At 40.2% G+C, this 7,693-nt stretch overlaps 1 long non-coding RNA gene across 1 annotated transcript; it reads right to left on the bottom strand.

The window, feature by feature from the left end:
* Positions 1-2,462: 2,462 nt before the first annotated feature.
* On the bottom strand, positions 2,463-6,363 carry LOC119326430. Its single transcript, XR_005157983.1, has 5 exons — positions 5,878-6,363; positions 5,634-5,689; positions 4,573-4,634; positions 3,352-3,445; positions 2,463-2,806 (listed from the first exon to the last, which is right to left on the bottom strand). It is a non-coding gene; the product is annotated as an uncharacterized LOC119326430 (long non-coding RNA).
* Positions 6,364-7,693: the final 1,330 nt, after the last annotated feature.

Genomic DNA, 7,693 nt, shown 5'->3' with positions numbered 1-7,693 from the left:
ATTCCTTTTCTTCAAAATACTGAAATAGGCAAAAAAACAGCAATATGGGCTGGGCCTCCGGTTAGTAGGTTAATCCCAAAAATGATATAAATATGTAAAATAAAGTCCATAAACATCCAAAAGGGGTAATGTAATAGCATGGAACAATCAAAAATTATAGATACGTTGGAGACGTATCAAGCATCCCCAAGCTTAATTCCTGCTTGTCCTCGAGTAGGTAAATGATAAAAAGAGAATTTTTGATGTGGAATGCTACCTAGCATAATTCATAATGTAATTTTCTTCATTGTGGCATGAATGTTCAGATCCAAATGAATACAAAATAAAAGTTCATATTGACATAAGAAATAATAATACTTCAAGCATACTAATCAAAGTAATCATGTCTTCTGAAAATAACATGGCTAAAGAAAGTTATCCCTACAAAATCATATAGTCTGGCTGTTGCTCTATCTTCATCACACAGAGTATTTAATCATGCACAACCCCGATGACAAGCCAATCAATTGTTTCATACTTTAATAATCTCAGACTCTTTCAACTTTCACGCAATACATGAGCGTGAGCCATGGACATAGCACTATATGTGGAATAGAATGGTGGTTGTGGAGAAGACAAAAAGGAGAAGATAGTCTCACATAAACTAGGCGTATCAACGGGCTATGGTGATGCCCTTTAATAGATATCAATGTGAGTGAGTAGGGATTGCCATGAAACGGATGCACTAGAGCTATAAATATATGAAAGCTCAAAAAAAGAAACTAAGTGGGTGTGCATCCAACTTGCTTGCTCACGAAGACCTAGGGCACTTTTGAGGAAGTCCATCATTGGAATATACAAGCCAAGTTCTATAATGAGAAATTCCCACTAGTATATGAAAGTGACACATATGAGATTCTCTATCATGAAGATCATGGTGCTATTTTGAAGCACAAGTGTGGAAAAAGAGATAGTAGCATTGTCCCTTCTCTCTTTTTCTCTCATTTTATTTTTTCTTTTTCTTTTTCTCTTTTTTTTCTTTGGCCTTCTTTTTTCTCCTTTTTTTCTTTTCTCCTTTTTTTTCTTTTTGTAAAGTCCGAAGTCTCATCCCGACTTTTGGGGGAATCATAGCCTTCATCATCCTTTCCTCACGAGGACAATGCTCTAATAATGAAGATCATCACACTTTTATGGATTTACAACTCAAAGCTAGAACAAAATATGACTCTATATGAATGCCTCTGGCGGTATACCGGGATATGCAATGAATCAAGAGCGACATGTATGAAAATTATGAAGGTGGCCTTGCCACAAATACGATGTCAACTACATGATCATGCAAAGAGCAATATGACAAAAGTAATGTGTGTCATATGAACGGAACGGTGGAAAGTTGAATGGCAATATCTCTCGGAATGGCTATGGAAATGCCATAATAGGTAGGTATGGTGGCTTTTTTGAGGAAGGAGTATGGTGGGTGTATGGTACCGGCGAAAATTGCGCGGCACAAGAGAGGCTAGCAATGATGGAAGGGTGAAAGGGTGCGTATAGTCCATGGACTCAACATTAATCAAAAGAACTCATATACTTATTGCAAAAATTTAGAATTCATCAAAAATCAAAGCACTACGCACATGCTCCTAGGGGGATAGATTGGTAGGAAAAGACCATCGCTCCTCCCCGACCGCCACTCATAAGGAAGACAATCAATAAATAAAATTGTGCTCCAACTTCATCACAAAGCGGTTCACCATACGTGCATGCTACGGGAATCACAAACTTCAACACAAGCATTCTTTAAATTCATAATCACCCAACTAGCATAACTTTAATATTACTACCTCCATATCTCAAAACAATTATCAAGTATCAAGTTGAACATAGCATCCAATTCACTTCCTATGATAGTTTTTATTATACCCAACTTGGATGCACATCATTCTAGGACCAACTTTATGGTAATAGCAAATACCATGCTGTTCTAAACACTACACCATAGCACTACATCCCCAAAAGACAGGTTGGTCGGGAATCCAAGTTTCACCAACAGACAGTCGGACGGAAAAGACTAGTGCTGACCGACAACGTCTGTTGGGGAAAGTCCAGACGGGAAAAGCTTTTCCCGACCGACATAGCTTTCCCGACCGACTGCTTGACAGCTATGGAGTATCTTTCCCGACCGACAGTCTGTTGGGCCTGCCATGGGCCTTTCCCGACCGACAGCCTGTTGGGGAAACCATGGGCGTTTCCCGACCGACTATTGGACGGGGTATTCTTTCCCGACCAACATTCTATTGGGCCTGGCATTAGCCTTTCCCAACCGACTGTCAGACGAGGTTTGTTTTGCCGACCAACAATCAGCTAGGAGTTTTCTTTGCCAACCAATAGTTCTTCTACATTTAATTCACCCAGCCATAGCTTTAATTAACATATGGTACTGATTGTCAAGTATAGTCACCAAGACACCGTACATCAGGCTCACATCAGGTGCCCCAAACATTTTTTTATTCGATTAACTATTTGTCACATACATACACTACAGTCTGCTCTAAACATTACCACCAAGACACCATACATCAAGTTCACAAAAGGACATGTAAAAGATGCAAGTATGAGACATCAGTTGTACAAAATTTAGAACAGTAAAACTGAGCCTAAAGGGAGCTGTCTCTCGCTCCCAGTCATTTCGGCCGTCAGAATACACATTTAGACCGTTTCTGACCATTTGATCATGTTTCAGCGCCAAAAAAAAGAAATCTAAAACATCTAGTTGACATAGATCATTGGCTTCATGGTTCCGTGTGAGTGCTCTCTTTTGGTTTGTTTCCTACAAAAGTTAAACAATTCTCAATTATAATACACTAATAGAAGCTAGACTACAGTAGCAAAATTCCAACAAAGAGATCATCACATTCTCAAAAATATAAATAGTAATAAATACAGAGAATTCAATAGTCATGTGTTAACACTAACATTGATCCTCGGCTGAGATCACCCCAGCCGGCCCACCATCTCCATAAGGAGTTGATAGGTCAACAAAGGAGTTTGTTTCTTCTCATTAAAAATAACATGCTTATCTAGCTATTTAATTTGATTTCATGGACTACACATGTGCAGACTTATTATACAAAATTGTAGATCTTACTAGGACAACTTAAGTAACTAGGCTTAACTATGATGTACTTTCCATAGCAGATGTGTGCTAAGCATAGAGTTTTTTATACTATTCTTCCTGAAAGGAGATTGACTAGCTGGTGAATACATCCCTTATTTTGACTTTAAATTTCAAAAAATAAACAAGATGGGTCAAGTTGCCTTCACATGCTAGCTCGGGAAAGATGTTTTTCCGTCTAGCTATGCTCAAGAACGCACCTGGTCCACTGTGGTAGCTACATACTGTAGTGATGAGATTCCTTGTCCCAACATTGATGGATGCCCTCACCCAGATATAAGAAATCTTGCGCCACTACCAGCAACAGAAAAAAGGGTTTCTTCAGATCCTCACAACCGAGGTATACATTCATCAAGATCTGGAATTCTTTCAGTTTCTCCTCAAGATAAATTATTTTAATATTCACTTCACTAATAGAACAATACTATATGAAAAGTTTTTCTTTTGTACAAATCCAATATGAATCCCACCATCTGCTAATAGTATATGTTGTTGGAAATAAAGATGGTTAGACTACATTAATAACACAAGTCCATGAAATGTTCCAGATTCAGGCAGCAACTACTTTGTTTCTCAAGGAAATCGACAACATAACAAAATATCATTTTTATCTGTCATAATCATAAATAAGCATCCAGTCAGGTCAAATAATAGATATAGTATCCAAGACAGAAGATGTGAACACGAGCGATTAAAGGCTCACAAAATAGTGAAAGCGACACAAACAAGTTTGAATATTGATATACTCAGCCAAATATAGTTTAGTGCTGAAATATTAACAAGTAATTGCTGAAGGGAAACTCAAAATAAAATGTGAATGTTACGTGCATAGCTTTGCACTGTTAAGGTCATGAAACCAGCCCACTTACAAGCATGGCATCAACTATTACATCACAAGGCAATTGAATTGCTGCACATACATGAACCATTATTCTACAGGAAACTATCTCCTAATTTCTTACATCACAGGCCAAGTTTACATGCATATATCTGAATATTAATGACCTTATTTCTGATAGCATAGAATTCTGAATGAGTGCTTTGTTTCACGCTTCTCTTGAATAAGAGAAATGGAGACATGATAATGTTAGGATCGAGGAGGTATGCACATGAATTAATTTTCAAATAGATATCAGGGCTTTAAATGGAACATCTTGAAGCTTTCGTTCCGCACTAGAAAAACTGAGTGAGATTTATCTCAATAATGTTTCAGTTATAATAACCAAGAGAAACTATATGTGCATACAAGTGTTTTAGAAGCTACAATATAGTAGTGGCAAGTCAGGATATAGGTTCCATTCATTTCATCCATCATTATACAGTGTAATTTCTATGGATTGATAGTAGACCACAATGCACATGCAATACAATGGAAAACACTAATACAAGTATTGTTCACTCTGTTCGATTGGTAAGTTTACCTTCTATTATAATACAAGCAGTCTCTAGTATATGATTTTGTTGAAATGTCCAGCGTCGAAACCTAAACAGTAAGAAACCAGCATGTAAGAAACCAGCATGTAACCTGTTAGTCATAAATTCTGCAAGGTGTAAAATTGATAATATAGGTTCCAACAGAAACAACAAAATTCTAGAATGACATATCAACAAGTCAATTAGAGTTAAAAAATAGCACAAACTGGAGTGAAATGTCCATATCGTGTAGTTCACGACAGAAAACAACAAAACAAGTTATTTATCAACTTATCTTAGAAAAGAAATAAGTAATGACTAATGACATGTATATTGTGTAGGGGCAGTGCTGATATGCTCCACTGTACCCATAGTAGCCGGGAACGTGGGTCGACGCCGCGTCCCGTGTACCGGGTTCATCGACCCTAATCGAGGGTCGGGATCGAGTGCGGGTCGATAGGATTCGACGGCCGGTACGCGTTCCCATGATGACCAGACATTGCAGGTATACAAGGAATGGAAAAACACGGCGTGGCCGTAACTGTAGGGGAGATAATTTAGGAACAGAAGGCCAGAAAGGACGTAAAATAACAGCGGTCCTCTAATACATGATGGACTTCCTTAATTTGCTCTTGCCCTTGAACGATATTGCACTCTTTCCTTAATCTATTTGTGTTTCCATGTACAATACTTGGAAGGATCAGACTGATCGACCCGGGCTCATCGTCCCTGATTTAACAGGATCGCGTTCCCACTGTCGAACGGCTGTTCCAGAGATGTATACCTCAATCGATCCCTAGTTTTGGCAACCAGCGATCCTCGACCCTCGTTCCCGTACCTCCAGCCTCTCGAACCGGAAACTTGGCAACTATGACTGTACCCATATGACTTTTGACCAACTGTTATTTACAACGTTCAGACAAAATTCTTTTGCAGAAACAATGCAAACCAACTACAAACTGAAAGAAAAAGAGTGTCATCGACATCCAGGTCGAGGACAGCAAACATATATGTTGGCAATATTAGTTTAGTCATCCTCTCTTATATACTACAAAGATTAGAGGTGTACCCGCTTTTTCCTTATCATGCTTCTTTGCAGTTTCATCTCTCTATTGTTGGATCGATCTGCGGATGTGAAAAGGAAAGGTAAAGAATCATTGTTTGCTAATAATCAAACAACTATGATCTAGGAAAGATGTGAAGTTCTATTGCAAACTGAGTAACTGACGGACATGGATATGAGAGAATTCAAGATAAACAAAGACATGCATACCGTTGCACATCAAATTCAAGATAACGGGAAGGGGACTCACTGATTCGAGGTAGGGGTCGAAGGGCGCAGCCACTGGGAGAAACGCAAGATAGCGGCAGAGTGCCACCACCAGGGAGGAACGTGTAGTCACCACCAAGAAGAACGAGCCTCTGCCCGGAGCGCGAGGGTAGGGGCGGCGGTCTGGCTGCACCCAAACGGCATGGCAGCGTGCGCCGTCCCGTGTGGCAGGTGGGGGAGGAACGGATCTATGCGGCAGCCACCGGCGGCCGGCGTGGGGAGGACGCAGGGGTAGTGGATCTACGACGTGTGGGCTGCTAGCGCTCCATGCGGAGAAGGAGTGCGAGAGGGGGGAGCCCTCCATGGCTAGACGTGCACAGATCGACGGCCGCGTACCTTTCCTCCACTTCGGGGCAGAGCTCAATCTGAGGGAGAGGAGTGGGGGAAGAGGATGGGAGCCGCCGCCGCCGCCACCGCTCAGATCGGGAGAGAAAGAGATAAGGGAGAGAGGGCGGAGAGATAGGGTGGGCTGTGGGGATGAGGGGCCGAAAATTTTAGATGGGCTTCACGCGCTAAGTTTCCCACGCACGCGCGCGCAGATATTTTGAGCGGCCCAATTGGCGACCCATGGTCGGTCGGCATTATTTGCCGACCAACAGTTTGATAGTAGTTCCCTAAAAAAACAGTTTGATAGTAGTGCACTTTTTACCGTCCAACGGTTTGATGCTATATGCTTCAGCATTCCCGACCGACAGTTGGGTGGTACACATGAGTATTACCGACCGACAGTTTGATAGAAGTTTTTCCGACCTGCAATCGGACGGCGAAAGTGACTTTTGCCAACACACATCGGTAGGGAATGCAATGTCGTGGTGTAGTGAAAATACTCTCAAAATAATATAAGTGAAGCATGAGAGACTAGCAATTTCTTCAAAATTAAGACACCACCATGCTCTAAAAGATATAAGTGAAGCACTAGAGCAAAAACTATCAAGCTCAAAAGATATAAGTGAAGCACATAGAGTATTCTAGCAAATTCTAAACAAATAGGCTTCTCCCAAAAGGTGTGTACAGCAAGGATGATTGTGTTAAACTAACAATCAGAGACTAATATAATACACGACGCTCCAAGCAAAACACATATCATGTGGCGAGTAAAAATATAGCTCCAAGTAAAGTTACCAATGAACGAAGACGAAAGAGGGGATGCCTCCTCGGGGCATCCCCAAGCTTAGGCTTTTGGCTATCCTTGAATATCTTGGGGTGCCATGGGCATCCCCAAGCTTAGGCTCTTGACATCCTTTATTCCATAGTCCATAAAAGCTTTACCCAAAACTTGAAAACTTCACAACACAAAACTCAACACGAAATCTTATAAGCTCCGTTAGTGAAAGAAAACAAAACCACCACATAAGGTACTGCAATGAACTCATTCTTTATTTATTTTGGTGTTAAACCTACTGTATTCCAACTTATTTATGGTTTATAAACTAATTTACTAGCCATAGATGCATTGAAATAAGAAAACAAGACAAGAAAAACATAATCTGTCAAAAACAGAACAGTCTGTAGCAATCTGTAACTAACGCAAACATAGGGAACTCTAAACATCCTACCAAAATAGGAAGTCCTGGACAATTTGTCTATAGAACAGCAGCAAAAAGAATCAACGCAAAAGCACGTTGTGATTTAACAAAATTATATTCGTGCGCACAAAGTTTCTGTTTTTTTTCAGCAGAATCAAATCAACTATCATCATAGGTTATCCTATAGGTTCTACTTGGCACAAACACTAATTAAAAGATAAAAACACATCTAAACAGAGAGTAGATGCAAGATTTATTCCTAAATAGGAGCAA

The sequence above is a fragment of the Triticum dicoccoides genome, chromosome 6B, assembly GCF_002162155.2.
Source record: "Triticum dicoccoides isolate Atlit2015 ecotype Zavitan chromosome 6B, WEW_v2.0, whole genome shotgun sequence".
NCBI lineage: Eukaryota > Viridiplantae > Streptophyta > Magnoliopsida > Poales > Poaceae > Triticum > Triticum dicoccoides.
Note: the sequence above shows the minus strand (reverse complement) of the source record. Positions and strands in the feature narration are given on the sequence as shown.